Below are 25358 nucleotides of genomic sequence, written 5' to 3'. Positions count from 1 at the left end.
ATTAATTAACTGTTGGCAACAATGTAAACTTATTATAGTTATTATGAACATACGTTGGCACAATAATACAATATAGGGGTAATGGCAATGCAGCTTACAGAGGTTTGATAAGACCATTATTCAGGCATGATTATTAATTATGGACTCTAATACTTCCTCATTTGCAGTCAAAAATATAAAGTTAATAGGTGTAATAGATCATTCTACGCGTCTGCTATCAATGAATCTCATATACCTAATAAATAGTTCGTGCAAAAAGTTAAGGGTTTTTAACTGTATGACTTGATTGAATATTAGTCGAAAATCATTAAATGCCCGCCAGTGAACACAATATTTATCATAATATTTTCGACATTTCACCACAGCTAGAGCATTAATGACTCGCAAGTACAAAAACATGTTCATGCGAAATACCAAAACTGTACAAGCGCACGCCAGACAGGGTCCGACGAGGGTCTGATGGGTTTTGCAGATATGATATGGACCTTTTGTATGTTAACAAACTTTAATATCTAGAGTAATTCTACATAGTTACCATATTTATTTTACCTAATTGAGTCTAAACTATATGGTAGCCAAACTATATGAACAAAGTAAAGTTTAACTTAATTTTTCTGACTGGCCAAAAGGACTAAATAACTTGATTCCTATTCAAACGTCTTGTAAAACGGAAATAAAACGCAAATTTACGGTCGATAACCGTCTGAGCATGCCACCCTCAATACTGCTGACCCAAAGGGCTTGCTTGACATTTAGGCTCCCCAGCATTTAAAGGCATAAGCTGAGCACTCTTCAAATCTTCGCGTTTTTATTTTCATACATCCCTAAAAGTTAATAGAAAAAAAAACGACTTGGCACATGCATTCAATAATTAATATTATACCTATTATAGTGTGCGGAAAGCGAAGAGTCGTGGCAGAAACGGAAACTAACAATTATCAATTTTAAGTATATGACAATCAAAGCTTTGACACCAGCTGTCTTTCAAAAAGTAAACAAACATGTGTCATTGTGTATTTTTATTTACAAAAACCGCAAGTTTTTATATATAAAATATTTTCAAAACAGGATAAAACCGTACATAAATCCACACGGGAAATTATAGGTATTTAATATTGTTCGGTTTTGTCAGCGGGAAGAAAACGGCTCATAACCGACTATCGACTTCAAACAACGTGTTTCCGAAGTCACAAAACGTGTTTCCACTATGACGGGTATTTATGTTGTATTTAATATAAAATAATAGTCCCCTAAGTAATTAGTCTCCGGTACATAATCGGTAAGTAAATTCATTCGAAATATATTAATTTACGTAATTATGAAGATCATTCATGATCTTAAAATAACTGTCAAATATCTTATCTTATAGTTTTCGGGGGCCCTTGCGGATGCACTTCGACCCATAGGGATCTTTTGTGCAGTTACCCCTAGGAAAGATCCGTCAACTACTCAAGAGCTTTTTCCATCATATCCATGTGCCAGATGATGAGGCCCATGGGTAGCGTTTTGAATTCCTTTAGTTCCAGATAGCCTGCTCCAAAGTCCTTCATTCTTTGTCTGGCGAGGGCATGACATTCACGCACATCAGATGTTCTACTGTCTCTTCCTCTTCGCCACACATACGACAATCGGTGTTGTCAGCGTGTCCCATCTTGGCCAGGATGCCTTTGACCCCGTAATGGTCAGTAAACACCCCTGTTATTATTTGGAGTTGTCTTTTGCTAAGTTTCCAAAGCTTTTTGTTCCAACCGGAGTTTACTCCTTGTATATAAGCTTTGAGTGCTTTAGACCCGTCAGACTGTCCCATTATTTCAGATGTTTGGTCTTATTAAGGTTTTTGATAGCCGTTATAATGGTTCCCTGCGAGCCCCACGAATGGTTCCGGACCTATAAGGTTACTTGCAAATCCGGCTCTGGCAAGTTCATCTGCATTTTCATTGCCAGAGTAGTGACACAGAATAGAGTGACAGAGAAAGATGCCCGCAATTTGCGAACTTCGGTATTCGCGGTAAGCCCCCAGACTTCGATTTTAATAAATAAAAGTTTTTCAATTAAAACATTTCCTTATTTTTAGGTTCGTATTGGTACTTATTATTACGAAAATATTATTTCATATTTTTGCAGTGACTTTCGACGAAGTAAAATATCGTGAGAGATTCGAACAATCCCAATAAGAAATATTTTGCACTGTTTTTATGTTCCCGATACTAAAATGACAGTTCGATTATCTACCCAATTTCTACCCAATCAACCTATCCAGGTTTGTGCTAAAAAAAACTATTGGACTGGGCAGATTAGGTACCTATCTAGTTTTGTACTAATACGGCAGGTGGTATGGGCAGATTCTTAAATAGTTTTAGTAGTTTTTTCAATCGAACTGTACAGTGACAGTATCTGAGACATAAAAACAAAAGGTGGTTTTAGCCTTTGGGTAGAAGATGAAATGGCATAGTACCTGTGCTAATTCATAGGATTAGGTTGGCGAGCCAACACCGGGCTTCCTTTAGTGAGCCGTGGCAAAAATCCGAAACAAAGGGATTCAAGTATCATGCCCTTTAGTGTCGTACTATAATTACGTGACAGTGTTGTCAGCATGGCAAAAACCATAAAATAGCACTGGCACGCCCTTACATCCTACGACTCTTCTGTTTCCGCACAGTTATAGTTGGTCAAACTAAATTGTCAGTAATTAAGAACAAAAAAAACTATACTCATCCTTTTCTTTTAGTGTAAGACAAACTCGTCGTCCACAACGTGTCCCGTCCCGCACTATGCTGTCCCGCACACTCCGCTGGCTCCACAGAAAACCAGCGCCGTTGACGGCGTCGACCACGCTAGTCGTGCCAGCTGCATTGCTGAGTGGAGACCTGGAGACCATTTCGGCTTCACATTTCTATTTCTACTGTTATGTCTATCTTTGTCTTGTATTTATATATGTGTTGTATTGATGAGATGTCTGAATAAATGATTTATTATTTTATTTTATTTATTCGGAAAACTTACAGCTAAAGTAACACAGTAGAGTAAGTAGTTATATTCTATTCTATTATATTCTAAACTATAGTTTTTATTTTATAATAATGCAGTAATAGTAGTTTTATGCATCTGATACATAATGAGAGGGCTTAAAACACGTGTGGTTTTACGAAACGAGCATTAGCGAGTTTCATAATGGAATCACACGAGTGTTTTAAGGCCTAATTATGTACAGTTGCATACACTACTTTATCTACATTCTACACACATATCATTAGTACTCTAAGATGGGTTCAGAGGCCGTAGGGAAATGACCAGCATTGCTACTTAGTTAGTGCTACTTTTACAATATCTATGGACTATAGATATTAAAATGATGCAATAAAAAATAAATTTGAACAAATACAGAAACAGACTACTCATATTTTCAACTAAAATGTAAATTACAAACAATTTTTCACAATTCTAGTTTCGTAACAGCAAAAAATCAACAAACAAATGACAACAGTAATGGCGGAAATTCGATCCTCCGTCAAGATGTTTTTTTTTAAATTATAGATAAACGAATGAAGTCCCTATTTTTACCTACTACCACAGGTAAGAAAGTTCTCATAGTAAAATTGGTTGTAATAATGCTGGTCATTTCCTACGGTTTCTGAACGCATTTTAGAGCACTAACGATATGTGCGTAGATAAATACCATTTAAATGCGTCAGACGTCTTAAAATAAGGCAGGATACTGCACAAACGAGCGGAGAGAGAAAACAGTAGAAAAAGGTTCTCTGAGTTAGACAGTGGTGCAGCTCACAATAATAATGCCGTACAACACAATGGAACACCTTTTATTTGTATTTGCTTCAGTCAGCAGCACTAGGAACATTTACGGTTGTATGATTTATTAAGTTTTCGCTCACTCGGAAGCGAGAGAGGATCATTTCGATTTGTTATATTTCACATTTTAAAACGGGAGTGATTTATAAATATTTAAAGTACATAAAGGTAGGTAGGTTGTCTGGAAGAGATCGCTTTTTAGCGATAAGACCGCCTGTTGTTGCTTAGTATTTTTATGTTGATTTGCTGTATTTAATCATGTTTTCATTTTGCACAATAAATATTAATATTATTATTATTTGTCTGTCTTTCCACATCTCGGGACCATGGGGTCCTGGACCTTTCATGGAAATCATGGAATCATGCGTGGGGCCGAAGCCAACAGCGCAGAGGCCCTTTAAGTCAAATTAATCTAAAAGCAAGGGATAAACGTGGTGGATACCATCCCCGAACGCACAATGTGATACATCCGGAGATGGTGCCAGGTGCAAAGACTATTGTAGTGCAGCACTTTTGTGTTGCGATGGGAACTAATGGGCTATGGGAGGAGACTAGTGGACACCTGCCGTGACAATCAGTCTGAAAATTGTGAAAGAGAGGTGGTGCCTCGCCAACTCATTTAGTGAGCCCCACAACCGGGCCGGCGTTATGACATTTTACACTTCCAACCTGGAGCATAGATCCCGCTCTTGCGACTCCACTCTGGCCGGCCAGTCAAGGCAAGTACAGAGGCAAGGGCCAGATAAAAGGGCCCTCTGGAATAGGGGTCCGCGGTGTCGCCACTCACCGTCAGCTCGCTACAAGTAAGTAAGTAATACACTTTATTGCACCACAAAAAAAAAATCAATAACAGATGTACAGTGTAAATAAAGGTAGCAACAGGCGGTCTTATCGCTGTAAGATATCTCTTCCAGACAACCTTAGGGTAGCAGGATATAAAGAACAGAAAACTAAAAAACAGGTAGTGCACGAATAAATTACATGCTGCCCCCGCATTATAATTATTATTATAAATTGACGTCACGTGTCGCGTTTATATATATGTATAGAGGTACCATATTTTAAACAAATACATAGGTGATTTGTTCAGTGAAAAGTAAAATTATTGTATTGTAGGTATATTTTACTGGGGCCGCCTAATATTAACTAGCTGCTGTCCCCAACTTTGTCTGCGTGAAATGATGATGATTAATAAAAACTATTCTAAAATATCTCCTTAACTACCAAATTTTATCTTAATCGATCAGTTCTGCGGTTTAAGCGTAAATATATAACAAACAGACAGAGTTACTATCGCATTATTAATATTATTAACTAGTAGGCATAATAGGGATTATTTAATTAAATAATATCAGTAAATTAATAACTAAGTGCTACGCGTTTTCAGAAGCATATATCGCTGAATACAAGACATTAGACAATCGAAACGTGGGCTGAAAGTTGAAACATACGTACTCGTATTTATATGTTAAATGAATTCAAGTTGCTTTAACTTTAATGCGCCCGTCTTCTTAATGGAATGCACTGTTACGACCACGGCGTTTAAAGTAATTTAACTGTCGTTTATACGTTGCCTTCTTATGCTTTAGTAAAAGTTTTACTCCCCCGTTAACTGACCGTGCATTATACTATCTATAAAATATTTCACTTAGAACGCAAAACTGTAATTTGCCACATTAACTATTATTTATTATCTGCAATAAAAAATGTTTTATTGTGCACCAGATTAACACACAACAGAACATTAAATTTCTTGTAGGACACTTGAGTGTACCTATAATCTAGCTTTAAGTGCGCCCTTGATGTCAAACGATGCGTTGCTCTAGGAGAGCCATTGTATCAGGTGTATGGACACGATGCCCGTGTACGTACATACAAGTACACACTTTAATGGGCTGGCGTGGCGTTGAATTGCCTGGTGAACAAACACTGACACGCGCGAGCTGTTCTGTCTAGTTTTACATTTAATTAACTTGTTATATGCCAGGAAAATCGGGAGTTTTCCTTGAAATTTATATTAATTAATCGCGCTTGATTATTCGTGCGTAATAAAATGTGCTGAAGTGGAGCAAAGTTAGTCATTAGCACCACTTAGTGCGGGTTGCATCAGATACGAGTACATTTATGGTCCGGTTAACGTCAAATATAATTATGACGCTGGCAGCAGTCATCACATTGAATACTGACAAACTTTTCTTGCAATTAAATAAAAACAAAAGGAACTTTTATAAACATTAAATATGAAATATACGAATTAAACTGTAAACTCTTTTTTAGAGTTTTTAAGCGGCTTCAATTTCATAAAAGGAGGAGGTGCAGTATTCGGTTTGGTTTTTTTAAAAATGTATGTTCACCGATTACTCCGAGACCCGTAGTCCGATTTGAGCAATTCTTTTTTTATTTGAAAAAAAAAAGTATTGTATTTATTGTAAATAAAAACAAAAGTAACTTTTATAAATATTAAATACGAAATATACGAATTAAACTGCAAACCAAAAGTAGACGCTCTCTTTTAAAGTTTTTAAATGAAGTAACCTGCATAGCACCCGACATTAAAAATTATTTACAGTGCAATAAAAAATGCCAACACAATTATTTACAGTATCAAGTTTAAAAAATACGCTTGATCCAGTAATGAATGACAACTATGTTGATTTTATTATATCTGTAAAATAAAGCATTTGCAATAAAGTCGCTGCTAAGAGCATTCATGAAATAATGGGTACTGTTCTGCTTGTGCAACAAAGCAGCGGCTCAAGTTAATAAACCTTTGTAACAATGACGGTAACTTGACTCTAGCTCGAGCTTGAATTTACTATTACTATTTATATTTCATGAATCTCATTGATCACTAAATTTTTTACATTTAATTAATTGTTTACACCTTGGTGTAATTTCATAAAGTTGCGAATATCACAGGGACAAACCTTCCAATATTGCGAATAACGCTTGAGTGAAGTCTTTTAATTAAGCCGGGTTGTAACCGTTCACGTCAGTGTGGGCGTGCGGAGTACCCCATCAATTTCTGCTTGACTTCTGATTGTTTGAGGCAACCTCATTAACGTACGACGGACGGCGGACCGACCCTCCGACTGTCGAGATAATCCTAGCCCTGCTTTCTTTATCATATCATAAAGCTGTGCGTAGGAAAGGTGAGACCGATCCTGATTGCGTTTGCAGCGACGGCGTTAAACTTCCTCTTTTTATGTACCTAGGCTTTTTCTTACATTAAGTATACCTACGACGTGCTAACATTCCCGTAATTATTAACAACGTAATAAAATGAAATAAAAGCCTGTTAAGCGACACGATTTGGTTTTTACTAGCCGTTCTTAATTAATTTTCCTCTTCAGCAAAAAACCTTTAGACCCGTCGTCTGCCGTAATCAAAAATTTATTGGTCCTTACTTTCAAGCTCATTTTCGCTGAGTTGACAACATTTTTCACGAATTATGCTGGGTACACGAGCATTATCTGTGTAGTGACTAAAATAATAAAAAATCTTTAAAATATTTTTTATTCTTACAAAAACTACGATACGTCGGGATGGGTTTTGAGCGATGTAAGTCACAACCAGAAATTGAGCAGTAGTATCCCATAACTGAAGCGACATTTTTATTTTTGTGTTTGACCCAATTTATTATAACATCGCCCTACAATGAGGAACGTCAATAATTAACCAAAATTTAGTTTTATAACAAAATATGACTGTGTGTGACTGTTTGTGTGTGTATCCAATAGATCTCCATCTCTGCTGCTTCACTACTGATCTGGTATGTTTTTTTTATAATATTAACGATTGTTTCTAAAGTTATGTCTACATTAAATATACCGAAACGCTATATACCGTTAGATATAATCCTAAGTACTTCAGCATCCCTACTTATTATCTGTTTCTTTTTAGTAATAGTTATGCTACTACATATTCTATTACTCGACCTATAAGGGTAGACAATAAATAGCGTGGAAGACCAAATCCATTTCAATCTTTATGGGGTATGTTTGGGTGTTATTAAACTAACAGGCCAATTCGAGTTTTAGTTATTCGATCTGTTTCCGACATGATACTGATCTGTCAGTGTCAAAAGTGACATTTCTTCAACCAAAAACGTCAAACAGATCGAATAACTAAAACTCGGATTGGCCTATTATAACTCGTTTAGGAACCCGGGGTTAACTCGTTACACCATTAACCCAGTGTCAAATTTTACTGGTAACCATGGTAACTCCAGGTTTAACCGGTTAACCCCGGGTTAGTGGGATGGTGCAAGTGGCGCTTAATTAAAGTAATTAACAGTTCAATAATAGGGATTACATTATCGTTAATAATTTCTATATGATTTACCGGTAAATTACGGGTATTTCTCATACTAAATATTTACCGGCTGTATTACTATTCAATAAATATACCTGCTTAAATTATATAGGTACGATTTTGCCACGCCACAGCTTATTTTAACATCTCTAGTCGATTGCTCAATCTACAGTTATATATATATATATATATAATACTTAAAACATTTTTTTTATACTACGTCGGTGGCAAACAAGCATACGGCCCGCCTGATGTTAAGCAGTCTCCGTAGCCTATGTACGCCTGCAACCCCAGAGGAGTTACATGCGCGTTGCCGACCCTAACACTCCTCTCCCTCGTTGAGCTCTGGCAACCTTACTCTACGGCAGGAACACAACACTATGAGTGATATACCTATTGTATTCCTAAAACGACAAAATCTTTGTTTAACAACTTAAAAATTATGAATCCTTTAGACTTCCGATTTTTAGGAGAAATAAATCTTAGAATAATCTTTAAACTGTACTAAAAATCAAAACACAAGTTATTTTAAAAAGTCGCTAGACAAATGTTGGTCAGTTTGAGGAGTACAGCCTACAGTTTAATTTATTGCTTGTGTTACAGACCACACCCGGTATACTTAATAACATAACCATCAATAGACATAAGTAGGTAAATGTGGAAAACAAATAATGACGACTGACGCTTCACTCTCTTCACTTAGTTTTTATTAAACAACCCCGCCCTCAACTGTAATGATGTGAAAATAAAATATTATTTGTCAAAGCAAATTTTTAATGAAGAAATACCTTCATTTGCGTCACAGAGTAGATTTAATATTGCTTTACAGCAACCGACTCTTTAAATGAAAGCAATATTTTCTGGGAAACTTGAACTCTGTTGCGTTAAGGGTCCCCGGCAAGCTCGGTTCTCCAAACAGTAGTTACGCTCTCATTTTAAAACGAGTATCTATTTTGCTCTGAAATTTTGTACTTACAATAGGATAAGGTATATCTATGTCTGTATTTAGTTTATGTAGCTTCAATTACCATAGTTAAATAAATACAGCAAATTTAAGTTTTCTCATACAAATTTTATTTTGCTCTATTTCGTTTGTTTTATAATCTGGAGCTATATAAACTAATTACTGACCTAGGTAGACCTCGTGCCATTGTATATGCAAAGTTTCATTATAATCCAACATGTAGTTTTAAAATGAGAACGAAACTCCGTTTGTATGGTAAGGTGAAATTCGGCCGAGCTTGCCGGGGACTCAAGATTAGTTTGTGTTCGTCAGATAGGTAACAGCAGTAATCTAAAGGGAGTATCCATTCTCTGAATATTTGAACAAGTTGAAGGTACTTACTTTATTGTATCTTATTAGTTAATCCCTCACTTTCTGTCCAGTGAAATAAGGAGGAATATGTTTTTCCTGCACCGTATTTTCAGATTATACACTACTACCTTTTTTCTGCGGCTTTGCAATCTGGATACAAAGTAGGTAAATATCGTGTTTCGTGCATGGAATATCAAAGCTTGAATTTGTACAAATTAAAATATAATGGTTTTCTTCTTTCTAGGGTAAACAATAATTATTTTCACTGTTCCAGATTTGGTGTAATCATAAGAGTATACAAAATGAAATTAATATTAATAAACCTTAAATTTGAGAATAAAATATAATATACTATTTCTGCTAGCAATCAGGTGTTAGCATTGTGCATATATATATTATGAATTCATAGTTTTTAACACTTTCAACCAATTCTATTAAATCGAATGTACTTTTTTCATTTCCAATAACGTTTGATTTGGTATTAATTTGACAATTGACTATCAGTGAATCTCGCTCGCATATACGGTATTATGATTACCCGTTTCTAAAGCTTGAATGCTATTCTAGTTCGTATTTAAAATGCATATAACCATAATATGTGAAGGCAATAAACTCCAATAAGCAGTATATTATTATCGTGAGCTCTACGCCGTAGCTACGCTACGGTTGTTGCTGGGGCTCGTAGCTAGGCTACCAATTTGCTGTTGATAATATTACTTACGTTAGCTTTATGTCGTTATGTGTAGAGAGAGCTACGTGAATTATTATTACGAGTTATGTTACGCAACAACGTAATTTATTTATTACATATAGATTTCTAATTAATCCAAGTTCAAGTAACCAAGAGAATGTATTATGTAAATACTACATGTAATTTTCTGCTTAATTTTACATTCTTGGTTACCAACAACAGTTCTTTCATTGTATGCCATTCGGCACTATCCTTGGCCACTTTCAATCATGAGACTCTCAAATTGTGAATTTGATCTGGATTTGTTATACAGTGTGTGAAAAAAATAATGGGCTCTCGAGGGAAAAATATAATATATAATAAATTAATAGCTCAGCCCATATTCGACGTCCCACTGCTGGGCACAGGTCTCCTCTCATGCGCGAGAGGGCTTGGTCTAGTTTGAAGACTCTAGACCAAGCGCCATATCCACTCGGTCACCACCGCTCGATGGAAAGTAGGTACCTTAAAACTTTAAGTTAGCTCATTTTACTTAAAGGAAACATTCTTTTATTGTTAAAAAGCAACGAAACTGCATTCAGATTTTTAGAATTGTCTCGATGAGTATTAGTTGTTCGTGGAAAGAAAAGTACAGTCAGCGATAAAAGCTTGTACCAAAAATGAAATTTTTGTCAAAAACTTACTTTTAAGCAACTTACTCACACTATGAGGCACGATGCGTGTACAGACGTGCCGTTCACACTTAGAAACGCAAGTGATTTTTGATGTATAGCGTGTCCGCCCTGTGCAACACCGCGCAGATCGCCACTTACCGATTCACAATTCCAATTTTGTTAAAAATAAGACTGTTATATTCTGTATCATACAGCAACAAACTTGACAGCTCACGCAGCAGATACAAGAGCAAACCACTACAATGGACAAACTTGTTAAAAATTCAACACCAAAGTTACCATCCTGTTTGTGAGGTAAACACGAACCATTCAAGTCACGTGCGACCCCCAACTTGGAAGGTCAAGCAAGGGTAGCCTTTGGCTCTTCGCCATTAAATTGTATGCGAATACGGAGCCCATATTATGCATCCAGATTGCCTCCTGATTGAGATTACCTGGTAAAGCCTCCTTGATAGATTGCTTTTGCAAAGGAAACTTTAGGATGCGTCTGCAGTTTCAAAAATCGTGGAGCTAAAGTATAGGATTCTTAAAAAACGAGTAAACGGGATTCTAAATTGCTTGTGGCACATATGGAGTTGCAGGCTTTCATAGATTACTATAACCTCTTACTACCGGTTGCATGCTTGTTTGCCACTAAATTGGTATTAAAACCAAGCTTGATATTACCTGAAAGAAATCCTGGAGTCATCATTATCAATGTTTAGAAGGACGTGTACTGCTGGACAATGACGTTCTCAAACAATTTTCTCTGGACGTTCGCTGCTCTAGTAGTTTAAATAATAATATAAATAATTAAAACAAACACAAGCCTTACTGAGCTTACTGTGGAACTAGGTCGACCTGTGTAAAATTGTCGTATAATATACATGGTGTTTCAATTTCCACTGAAAACCTAAAAACAGTTTGTTCAGAATCGATGGGAGAAACGATTGCGCTATATTTTATGGGGGTAATTTTTTTATCATTTTTTATAATTTTTACATGCCAAGTCTACAAGTTTGTAATGCGACAATATCAATAACTAGCATTTGACACGTTATTTGTCTATGAGCAACACCCCTAACTGGCCATTGGTAAACCTTATCTCGTTGCAGTAAGGTATGCAAATGGTCAGTTAACAGTGTTTACGATGCTAACTAGCAATTGTTTGACGTCACTCAAACGACGAAGTATCTTGTGTAGAATTACCAGTCGAATAGAATTGTTAAGAAAAGTAAACAACGAATATTTTTTAAATATGTATCGGATTAAAGAATAAATACTCAAGATCAGTTCAAAATAAAAAAATCTGTGGGGGGTGTCTCAGGTTTTCAGTGGCTCAAGTAACACCGTGTATATTTTTTATCATCATCATCACCCTACTAGCGTTTGTCCCGTACTGTGACAAGGTCCGCTTTCCTGCTTTTCTCCTTCCACTTCGCTCTATCCTGGACATCGTTTTCCGTTAACCCACAGGCGTTTTATTAATCTTTGGCGATAACATTGCGTCACCGCTGCCTTGGTTTACCTCTCCTGTTTGGGCCTGGTCAGGCAAAGCTAAGGGCTCTGTTGCCTACGTATTCAGGCGGCCTTCTTTTGATAATATATTCTTATACCTAATAATATATATGTTTTATATTATATTGTATTCATACACGAATTGACTAAGCCTCACAGTAAGCTCAAGAAGGATTGTGTTGAGGGTACTCAGACAACGATAATATTTATTTTAAATTTAATAGAAAAGGATACACGCATGTACCATATCTAAATATATTTAATTAAACAAATTTAATGGTGCAGATGTACGACTATAAAATGTATAATTTTATGATTATGTAATTAGTTTGCAACCCTACATATTTCCCAAGCGTAGCAGATTAAATGGAATAATTTAGGTTCGTAATGGTGTATATGAGAATTCATTATTTTGGTTTGAATATCCTGCTAAACCTAATCCAAGAGCTTTTAGGAGCGTATCGCTCACTAATCAGGATAATTTAGCTATAAATATTATATTTATTTAAATGAAAATTGGTACAAAATGTAACGTATTGAATAGGGAAATGAGACTAAAAACATAACACATTTCATGTACAAATCAATAATAAACTATTTTACTTAAAAATGTAGAACTTATTTAACAAAAACAACAGTAAGTAATCGCACTTTTCGGCCATATACTCAAGTGCAAAATCTCACGCTGCGCCAATTTTACGATCGGCCAAGTGCAAATTGGCAATATGTTCGGGTCATTAAGCTACTTACTGCCGTAATGTGGAATCTAACACTCACGGGCCGCGCTCGAGTTTCGATCACGGCATACCGCAACAATATCTCTCGGCGTTTGGCCAGCCCAATGGCCGTCGAGTCAAGAAAGCGAACTGCGAATTGGCAAATTCGCTACTTTTGTTTCTCTACATTATTGTTGACGCAAATTAAACTGCTTATAATAGAAAGGAAATAGTTTTAATATTGTATGTTAAAAGAATCCTGTAATTATATACAAAAATGAAGAATAAAATCAGTCACACCAAACATTACTGACTAGTGGTTTTGTGAGCTGTGTAGAGTCGTAGACCTTGTATATTTATATCGCTGGCAAATTGTAAGAACCCACCGTTTACAAACGTCGTCGTCATCATTTCCGAAGGCAAATTGTAAAAAGCTGCGCCGTTTGCTATTTGCCGCAGCATTTTGGTCGAAATAGTTCTTTAATTTACCATGCGTGGCGCTGCTCATCAAAACTATGAAAAACGCTGGGATGTCCATCAAATCAGGACATCATTCATTTATCGGACTTATTAGGGGCGCGTGGGACGGGAGAGGCTTTTAGGCTTTTAGGTCTAGGTGGCTCCGGCGCTGCGGAAGAGCAGCCCTTCCGCCCTCGCGTGACTCCTCCGCGTCTACGATTTCGTAATTGCTCTCTAGAGGTAGGACAGACAAGATCACGTGGATAGTAGGGTGCTCTGATTCGGTTTTGGGTCACCTTGAGATTTTGGTGGCCGTGAGGATGGTGGTGTTATATAACAGACCCTCAGATAACCATCACGTTTACGTTGACACTATTGAGTGCACTAATAATTTGCCTGTGGTAATTTGTAAACGTGAAAACTATTGTAAAATGACGACGCCGTTTGTAAAATGCCGATTTATACAATTTGCTTGCGACATATATATCATATTTTAAACGCAAAAAAATACATATGTAATTATTGTACCCGCTCACAAAATATCACATGAGTCTGTTGATAATTGTAACCTGTAGAGGAGAACAGCCGGACATACGAAAGAATTTTAGCCTTTAGCGTAATCAGATGTTAAATAAATAAGCAAAGTTAGTCAAAGCTTTCTTTTCTTAATTTTCCAGCAAGTAAGAGATTAGATTGGATGCTTTGAAAAACAGTATGCCAATGTGTAAAACCCAATAAAACAACTCAGTGTTAGGGCGAAAATTAACAGACACCTGAAGCGTCTACATCACAGACACTGCTAAGTAAGGCTACTTTTCTTTGTTTTAAATACGCCAGGGGACATTTACTTTTTATACTTAAACCTTGTTGGACACCTAGGTACAGCTAAATTGAATTTTGGAAGCGATATTTCCTACTTATTATAGGCCGATCATTTAAAACATGTTTTATCACTCCCGAGGTTTTAGTTCAGTTTGAATCTGATTATCAGAACGAACTAATCCGATTAAAATCCCATAAGTTATTAAATCATTTTACAATAGATCTACTGTTAATGAATTAACTCGATTATTGCTTTTTTAGCGTCGCTCCCTTCCAATAGGTGAAACCATAAAAATAAGTATAAAGTAACTAACTGGAACGCTTCAAACGAGCCGGTGCCACAGAAATACTACCTAGTACTAATCGGCTCTGCGCTAATGGCTTTTTCTTTTTTCCCTATTTTAAGTTTTATACCTACCTTTAGCGATTGGCTGAACATAAAAATAATACTCTTAATGTTTATTAGCTGCTCATGGTAGCTAAGAATCGTGTACACGTTTAACTGTAAATCTCTCGTGTTATTTTCGTCTATTGGATAAGCAGAGCTGATGACTGATTGAGACCTCTTGGTATTAAGTATTATAGATAAGATAACGATAACATCTATTGCACGAAAGACAATTACCTAGATGATATTTGTATGTCAAAAATATACGAATTTTAATAATGATCGTAGAAAGAAGGAAAAATCGTAATTATAATGTTAGCAATACTACTGAATTAAAATTATAGCTCCAATAAGGATTGTCATTACAATTAAAATAAAAGTATGCAGGTAAATATTTACAAATCCAAAATTAGAAAATTACAATGTGAAAGTAAAGATATATAAGAATAATTAAAATTAATAAAAAGCATTATTCTCTTACTTTTCAATCCTTGAGTCATTTCATGTCGGTGTTTTTTTATATTTTCATTATTTCCTTGATCACAAATTAAGTACCTACTTAAAATTTTCAAAATTAAAAAATGGCCCCGAATAACGCTGAGGACAATAAAATTGTCTGTGATATGAACAAACCTAAACATGTATAAATATTTGAAATTTTCAAAAAGGTTGCGAAGGTAAGTATGAAGCGTAGCGAATAAAAGTAACTTTAAGTCATAAAAAGTAAAATATTTATACGAAAATGCAAACTGCAACTCTTAGTTAATTCTGTTAGTTTAGTATCTTTCTGATTGCTGGTACTTAATATAAGTATACCAATGTGTGTACATAATTCGGGGATAAATAACATCGCCTGGAATTTTTCTCCGCCCACGAAAGTATCATAAGCAGATGCGTGTCGTAATTAAAATTTTAATTATTCTGTCCTCGCCAATCATGAACAGAATATTAGGCTGGTAGGCGGTAAAGCTTCGGACAGACTGGGAATTGGTGAAATAATGTATTCAATGTATGAAAATAGGTTTTGAAAGTATTGTGATATTATACCATTATTTTGAAAGTGCTATTTGCACTTTATAATTATGCAGTAATATCCAGTAACCTTATAGAATAAGCATTTTATTTATTAGTTTGGTTGTAATGTCCAAGTACCTAAGTAATTACATGTTTGTGATTGTAGACTTTTTTTCCATAAATAAAGGGACGAGTAAATAGATAACATAATATATTTAACCTTTTCGACGCCGTGTCAAACACAAAAGCAGTCATCCAGACGCTACGTCACCGAAGTGTTAAAACTGAAATTGAACTTTATGCATAATGCATGTAGGTCTATGTTGCTCGGTGGTCTATAACCGATTAATCGGTCTTTGGTGTTGAACCTACGCTGCGTATATATCGGTCATTGGCGTCCAAAAGGTTTAATTATAAAGGTGACATTCGTAGGGCAACTGCAGCTGCATTACTGCTACGGTGTTTATGCATCACTGTAAATATAGTACTTCATAAAATGAGTGACGTCCGTAGCCGCATTGCTACCGCGATTTGAACGTTCAATCCGTCACTCATTTTATCCAGGACATTGGCAAGTACAGGGCCTGCGCGCGTCACGGCCACAGCAGTAATGTCGCAACAGTAATGCAGCTGCCATTCGAATGTTACCTTATGGGATGTGTGTGGACCATATTACAATATTATACAATACAATACAATGCACATTTAATACTCTTTATTGCACGCCTCAATACAGAAAACAATACAAAGAATACAGAAAATTAAGAAGAAACAAAACAACAGGCGGTCTTATCGCTAAAAAGCAATCCCTTCCAGACCACCTTTAGGTAATGAAATTTAATATATGTATGCCAAGTCAGTAGGTGTTCCAGTACAATAAAAGAAGTCTAGCACATAATACACACAAAACAAATTAATATACTTATCATACAAATTATAATAAAATAAAATACATACATAATTAAAAGTAAATACATATACCTACATTAAAATAAACGGAAAAAATATGTTTAGGTGTAAAAATATGTATACGTATCGTGTGTAGGTATACAATAATATATGTTTTCTGTAAATGAATTTAATGATAGTTCCAATAATTAACCACTTCAATGATCTATAATAAATAGAATAATAGAATGTCTGTATAAGATTCATTTTCGGCCTACGGAAGTACGATCATGTATCTTACTACCGTCATAAACTCAATTGGCTTCCAATCCGCCGCCGCAGAGATCTTCACACTCTTTCTCTTCTCTTCAATGTTCTTTTTACACCTTCTTCTCCTGTATACCTCTCTCAAAAATTTCAATTTCTGGCTGAAGGCAGTGGCCACCGTCTCCGTTCTAGCGCGAATTTATCACTTGCCATCCCCTCTCACAAATCTCGTGGATACAACAAGTCTTTCGCAGTGCGTTCAGTGAAGCTGTGGAATGAGCTGCCAGTTTCGCTCAGACAGGCGCAATCGCTTGCGTCGTTCAAGGAGAGGTTAAAGAAGCTGTGGTTATCTGATTGACTAATGTGCCTATATTTGTATTGTATGTTGCTTTATATTTTTCTACTTCTTTCCAATTTTTAGTGTATTTTCCCCATTCCTTTTTGTGTAATATATTATATGTTTATCCTATTAATTTTGTATGTATTTATATCCTTTATCTTTCTGGTACCTTGTTGTACATTTTGCTACATTTGTCACCCTCTTTTCACTTTCTCCTCTCATCTACTCAAAGGTTAACTGGAAGAGATCCCTCAAAGGGATAAGTTCGCCTTTGTACATCTTATTATTTGTACGGTGTAATTTTTAATGTGTATATTTGTATAATAAAGAGTTTACTACTACTACTACTACTATTACTTCGCTCCGGTGTCATGGTCAATGAAATGTGGCTACTCGGCATGCATGTCACAATGTTTCTTTAAAATAAGTCGAAATGGTCTCCTCTTAGGGTAGAATATGAAAATAAATGGCGAGTCCACACCGCAGCCGAACCCTTTTTCTTTCATTTAAGTAATGGCTCTTGGTTCTGGAAGATGCCGGGCAATTAAGATTGATCAAAACTGGCCTTCTCTCGAGTGACGAATTTACGAGTATCATATTTATGTTGCGGGTTCTGGCGAAAATATTTACCTACTTACTAATAACTTTATTCTACTTTTTAAAGTTCCGTATCCAAAAGATAACAAGCTTAACACAACTATAAAGTCTTCGTTGTCTATATTTCGGCTGTTTGTCTGTCTTTGAGAGAGATATAATCTAAGTGAGAAGCTCATTCGGAAAACTTAATCATAACAATCAATAAACATTAAACTAATGCATGTTATTCAGTATCCGCCTGTTTTCGAACGTGGAAGTTAATATAGTATTATCGAGTGGAGAAAATCTCCCACCGCATAAAGTACGAACTAGACGTGAATCACTGAACAACGGCCGAACATCTTCGCTGTTTCTCGAAAAGGCGCAAGTTAAGATTATATTGTAGCTGCACGACTCCGACCACGCTCCATTTCATGTTAGACGTTAGGTTCTTTGGAAAAGTTATTTTTCATATTTTGTAGTTTTCTGAGGTAGAAAATGTTTTCAGTATTCATGCGCATTGTGTTAAGGAACAATGTGCGGCGAACAAATTACTGAAACCAACAATATTATACAGGATGATTTCGGGGTCGTGTAGCAAGAGAACAAAACATAATGCAGAATTCAAAGACAAGCCTAATGATGTTGTTAATTATTGTTATATCACTAATAATGATGATTATTTTTCTCGTGACAAGTAAAAAAAAACATTTTTGCATATACAATTTGGTCACCCTACTCAATGTGACGTCTTATCGCTTTTCATACAGCGTATGTCAAAAGTCAAAGGGTGACCATGATTACTTAAACTAATTAACTTTTTTTATGTGGATCATTTACAGAGTCAGAAAAAGTGGTTTTGGATCACGACCCAGAAATCTTATATTTTATTATATCTTACATTAATATTTATATTTACATTTATCACAAGTTTTCCCAAGAATAATACACGTTTGTTTTAGGTAATCGTGGCGGGTTTGAAATTGTCTAGAATATGAGCCTATTTTTTATTATTTAATCACAAATATTGCAATGAATTTTTGAATACCAACCCGCTAAATGTTAGGCTGTGTTTGGATAGGTATCATCTTCGCTAGTTTGAATACCTCTAAGTAAGGAGCCTAGAGAGGAATCGACCCTTATTAGCAATCCACAAAGTGAAGGCAAATACATAAATAATTCATAATTTAATAAGATATTATTTGGTTACATCTGCTGATTCGGTACATACTTATTTACATACAAAGGATTATTTATTTTAATAACAGGTGCTAAATACACATAAGATATGTTTTTTGTTGAGTGTAATTAATATTAATCATTGTTACAACGTGAAAATTAAATAGAGCTGTCATTTATTTATTTATTTATTTAATCTTTATTGCACAAAAGAAAACCTTACAGTACAAAAGGCGGACTTAATGCCATAAGGCATTCTCTACCAGTCAACCTTAAGGCTAAGCAGAGAAATTGTGGGCGGTGCTACAAATACAACAGCAAAAATAAAATAAAAATAACATATAAATTCAAGTCATTAGTATTAATAAATAATTCGCTTCTAACTTCTAACTTAGGAAAAATTACGTGCTTAATTTTAGGGGGTATGAGCTCTATAATATATCAATTAATTTAAAGTCAATTAGTATTCTTACCTGTATATTGATAATAAAATTAAAGCGGAGTATAAGTAAAAGTTTGATATAGCAATATTAATTTAGAATGTATCTGATGCCACCCATCAACCGCTATTCAGTAAACCGTGTGTTCCTTAAGCAAAGTTTGTTCCAAAAGGCAATACTCATCAAACGCCAGAAGGTAATGTATCAAGTCAATAGTGATTTCGCTAATATTCCGGAGTAGGGTCCCGCCCGCAACTGCCACTTTAACTCACGGTTTCGACGAAAATTAATGGTCCTAAGGTTATGGTCCGAATTGCAATACTCCGAAATAATCAGAATCGGGACCCTTTTCGTTTTGATCAACTATTCGTACATTCACATGTAAGTAGTCCGTGCTATACAAAACTTATTGCCTATCTACACCACGTATACATTTTTACTAAATTTAGAAAGGATCTTTATGAAACCGAACTTTTAGGCCGGATCTACACTTGTAAGTTTTACTCACGTAACTAACTTACGCGAGCAACTTATGGTGAATCTGCAAATGTAAACACCCTCGTAAGTCGCTTATCGTAATTTTTTCCTAGTTACGGTAGTTGTAAAAATTATAAATGTAAACTGCCTTGAGGTTGCTCACGGAAGCATTTCTCGACTTATCGAATTGGATCGATAAGTAAAGTTACTTACGCAGGTCTTTGCTGTGAAATATAGTTTAAGCAAACTCAAGTCAGGTTGCCATCTTAGGTGGAAAAGCTAATTGTTTCTTTTGAATCATAATTATATTTGTGATTTTGAGCTTATATGATTTTTATTGTATGATATGATATTTTACTTAGACTATAAAAAGTAAGACTATAAAGATCGGATCAAACAAACTTAGTGCATAAATCATTAAGACGAATCAAGTGGACGACCGCCCCGAAAGTTTATAACTTAGTTTATAACCATAATACCTATTTTCCTCTCTGGATATTAACATTTTAGAAAAAAAAAAATAATTTGATGTATTTATGTTGATTGTATGAAATTTGGAATTTGTTTTACGCTCCAAACTCTTGTACATACAAGCAAAATTTCCAAATCTGTCGGATTTCATTGACCAAATTACAAAATTGGTTTCGGTAGGTACTCCATTCTTAACTGAAAAAATATTTGAAAATGCACCTTGCTCCTCTCTATTTTTCATCCAAGCTTTTACCCAGCACTCTCTTTGTTTGCTACTTTGACTTTTTTAAATAATATTACGCAGCTGCTAATTTGACTACGACATGAGATGGCATTTTCAATTCTGATTTCTGTAAGTATGGTGTAAATGGGCTTGTTGTAATTTACTTAAGTAAATCTCACAGAACTTTTGTAAGTGTCACTAACTGTAATTTTATTTTTAGGTGTAAACGCAGTCGTAAGTTACTTACATAAATTTTACGTTAGAAACTTACAAGTCTAAATCCGGTCTTAAGTTACTATATACTACATTTTCTTTTATACATTTTATGCCGTATAAATGACAAATAAGAGAACGGCTTACTTGATGGTAAGCAGTAATCAGGGTACTTCAAGGGAACCTCAAACACTCATTAGAAATATTTTTGTACCCAATTGCTAAATTTCTACTTTAAAGGTTTGATTCGTACTGTTTATTACGCTTTTTTTGAACTGCACAAAAAACAGAAAATTGTTTCCTAAATTCGAAATTTCATGATAATTTTTATCAAAGAGATTTATTTGATGATCAAACATAATTATATTTTATTACAATATGGCAGCAGTAAATCCGTATAAAACGGTTACGTCGCACGAATCATCGGATCCATTCAGATACCGAAATTGGGTTTATCGTCAAAATCGGGATTTCAGTCAGCAAGTATCGAGTGCTGAAACGTCACCGTCAAGTCAATCAGGGCAAATTGAACATGGGCACCACTGTCACAGCTCAAAGAGAAAACCGACACGCACGCGTCAATGCTTTGTAATTGAATTTTACTTTTGAACGCGCTTTGTAACTTAATTAAAAGAAAATAAATAATAAACTGTATTTACAATCTAGGCGAAATATGCTCAAGAGAGCGCTTACTGCGTTTCGAAAAAAATGTCTTTTGTTAATTGCTATAATTACATGAGGCTACATTCTGATTTCTGTTAGTTAACCTCATAATTAAATAAATAAATTAGCTCTAGTTAGTATCAACTTTTCAGGTATGATAAATACTTACAAATACAGAATGGAACGCTAAGTTCGGGCACGGATCACTACAATTTTCATAAAACCATTAAAGTAAATTTCGCCTTAAGCAACAAGAAATACTTTTCTAATAATGTATATCGCTCTTGGACTCAATGATAGCGGAGATCAGTTGGAGAATACATATGGGCTGCCTTTGGTAAACTAAAGAATGTGTTCCAAGCCAAAATCCCTGTCAATTAAAACCAGTGTTTAACCAATGTGTATTGCCCGCTATGACCTACGCTTGCGAAACGTGGACGCTAACGAGGTGTGGAATGAAGAGGCTCAAAGTCGCACAAAGAGCTATGGAACGCAATGTGCTCGGTATATCGCTCTGCGATGGAATCCGAAACAAGGGGATCCGCTGACAGACTAAAGTAGTAGACATCGGTCGACGGATTGCTACTCTGAAATGGGCCTGGGCCGGGCACGTATGTCCCAGAGATGATGGGAGGTAGAGCAAGCGTGTCCTAGGGTGGAGGCCTCGTTCTAAAAGACCAGATCAGTAAACCTGACTGGATTATGACATCAACAAATCTGATTGCAGGCCCACTCTGGGGGAGAGGCAACAAATCGGGCTGCTTGGAGGAGAATCTGAGAGGCGTATGCAACAGTGCATGGGCGCATACTCGCTGAGGAAGAAGAAGAGATCTCGCTCTAAGGAGCTTAAGTAGGTATGGTGCCCTGATCTGTTATTGACCAGATTGTCGGTTCACCGTTTAAAAAAAATTTAAAATATACCAGCCAGAAATACACAAATTGCCGTTGGCCACCCCCTAGCCATCATTCTGTTCAACTAACTAGCCCGCGCAAAAACTTGAACAATAGGGTTTGTTACGGCAGCTCCGCACTCGGCGGATTTGATCAAAATGTTTGTCTTATTCGCGTAACAATATAATTACTAGAATACTTATTTGCTAAAACATGCTTTAATTGAAACAACGTTACTGCAGCTAATTAGCGAGTAGCTAAACCAGACTGTGGGAATAATATGCAATGTTGCCTCTAGTATATTATTCTAATTTACTTTGAATTGTCAGAATTAAATTTTACTACGAAGAATATTATTTCGGAGTTTATTAACTAAACTGGTGCCATTATATTTATAACAATCGTAAACATAAGTATTATTTGTTTACGACTACCAATATCTTTAAGCGCGCTTTTTATTTTAACCGGTATTAAAAAAAAAAAGTTAAAAACACGCTAATTGGTGCACGCGAAATGCACTGTGAGTCGTGTTAACAAGATCAAAACATTAACGAATTTGTAGAAGCTGAATTCTGCTCCTTTTAATGTTCTGTGGACTATGTGGTCGCTTTGTTACCAAATAATTAAACGTTGATTAAGTGTAAGTTGATTTGGACATTTTTGCCAGCAATGCAGTCGGCAGTAATGTCGCGCCGCATTATTGCAGCAGTATATGTATGTATGCTGGTGTAGTCTGAATCCGAACGGTATAATTAACGGTAAAAATCTTAAAATAAGTCGCCTTAATAGAAGGGCGGGATGGGTGTAGGGGTGATGGGGGGAGCTCCCCCCCCCCCTCCAACTTCCCCCCCGCGGAGATGCTTGGTTTCTGAATTATTCATGGTTATAATTTAAGGTTATAACAGTGCAAATGATTGTAATGCAGAGGGGGGGAGAATGAGGTGGACTCCGTGGTGGCTCCGGCGCTGCGGGAAGCGCAGCCCCGCCGCCCTGGTGTAAGAAAGTGCAGGCACGGAGTGAGCCGGAGCGGCTGAGGTTAGTCGCCGAAGGCCAGGGCGGCGGGGCTGCCCTCCCTCCGCGCCTCCGGGCTTTTATAAACACTCTAGGGGTAGGGACCACAAAGACCACGTGGGGTCGGGGTTGACAAATTCTGTTCCGTGACAAATTTGAACTTTAAAACAGAAAATATGCTCGGCTCAGGATAGTGGAGTGCTCTGATTCGATTTTTGGTATGTATGGTAGCCACAAAATATTGAATGAAATCAAAAAAGTAAGGCCGCCGTGCGTTTTGTTTCACGTAATATTCAATAAAATCAAAAAAATAAAAACTTATTTCCGGCGGCTAAAATTGCTTTAAATCATTTAAAAACAACCCAAAAAAGCCTCCGTCAGAGTTATCCTCAAACAAGGTGACTTATTTTAAGATCCAACCCTAATTAACTGTTTTGTCAGTGGAATTCGATCAAATTTTAGTTTTTGATCTCATTTGTCTCAACATCGACGGGAACAAGTCCCAACGTTCCCCGGTTTTCTGTCCACCTATGTTTGGACGTAACGAGCTCATTTAGCCTGCGGCGCGTCCCTTCCTAACAGGATTTTTCCAACCAAGTCTCAAATCAGCATGATGAAGCCATTCCGACATTTCTCGTGTAACTTGCGACTAACTTGGTTTTTACACACTTGTACTAAATACTTGTTAAATAATTTCCACGGTTAAATATCGACTACAACGGAATTGACTTCGTGACATTTGGGTGCCGAATGTCGATTACAGCATTTTCTAATCGCGGCAGTTACAACGCCGCAGTAGTAAAGTACAACAGGGTGCGTAGACAACGTAGTTATCTCTCTCTATCACTCCTCCATATTATGTAGTGCGACAGAGACAGTTGCGTTTCGTTCGCTACGGAGCGTAAACGATTGGCATCTTGTCTACGCGCCCAGTAAAACCACCCTTCTTAGACCATCTCATTCCGAAGTTATGCATCTAAATATCTTTAGTACTCAATATTCAGTCTTAAAAAGACTAACTGAATCTATTCAATAATCATATTTTGTCTTAAATATGCTAGCTATTTAAACATTAACTCTAGTGCTGGGACGCGTTTCCGTTACTTATTTCTCGATACTAAAGTAAGGTTTCAAGGAGATTCAATTTCATTTCTTGATTATTTGCAAAGAGATAGAAATTAATTAAGAAGCGTGCTAATGAAGTCCAATATTAATTAAAATGAAAAGGTTTCTGATTTGATAATCGGTAGGTATCTAACTTCATTACCGAAAGGTATCTGTCTTCTTTTGCGTAAAATGTGCCGTCAATTAGTCATTTATTCTTTGAAAGAATATAGTTTCTCACCTTACGAACATCTCCGACTTGGCTTTTCGAACAGGACCTACAAAGCCTTGACGATACATTAAAACTCATCCTAGAAACAGTACTGAACGTAAGTTTGAGCGGAGATCAGTGGCGTCAGTCGTCTTTACCTGTTCGTTATGGCGGTCTCGGTGTCCGTCGAGTCCAGGTCATCGGCTTGGTGGCTTTTTTAGCCTCGGTACATGGTTCAGCTGATTTAGTTGGGCGCATACTTGCAATAGAGAGCACCAATATCTGCATACCTTTCGCATCCGATGCCTTAGCAAAATGGGCAACATTATGTCCATCCAACGAACGTCCGGAAAGCCCGGCCGCTCAGAGGGGCTGGGATGACATCCTCTGCAGGCTACGTCAGGCAAATTTACAGGCTGGTGCCTCGGGAACTGATCTGGCACGTCTTAAGGCCGCTTCCAAGCCTGAGTCGGGTGCGTGGCTGCACGCCTTGCCATCCCCTCATCTAGGTACACTGCTGGACAACGATTCCCTAAGGATCGCAGTGGCCGAGGTTGGGGTGCAAGGTGTGCAACGCGCACCGCTGCATTTGCGGAGTAATGGTGGAGGAGAACGGCCACCATGGGCTCAGCTGCCAGAGATGCGCCGGTCGTTTCCCCAGGCACCATGCTCTAAATTAAATCGTTCGCCGAGCGATGCTCTCGGTA

General features: G+C 36.5%; 1 long non-coding RNA gene across 1 annotated transcript in view; it reads left to right on the top strand.

The window, feature by feature from the left end:
• Window positions 1-25358, top strand: part of LOC134743590 (uncharacterized) — a 199626-nt gene that overhangs the window by 65456 nt on the left and 108812 nt on the right. The window lies entirely within an intron of this gene.

Source organism: Cydia strobilella, chromosome 8, assembly GCF_947568885.1.
Source record: "Cydia strobilella chromosome 8, ilCydStro3.1, whole genome shotgun sequence".
Taxonomy (NCBI): domain Eukaryota; kingdom Metazoa; phylum Arthropoda; class Insecta; order Lepidoptera; family Tortricidae; genus Cydia; species Cydia strobilella.
The sequence above is the reverse complement of the archived record's forward strand: the minus strand, read 5'-3'. Positions and strand labels throughout refer to the sequence as shown.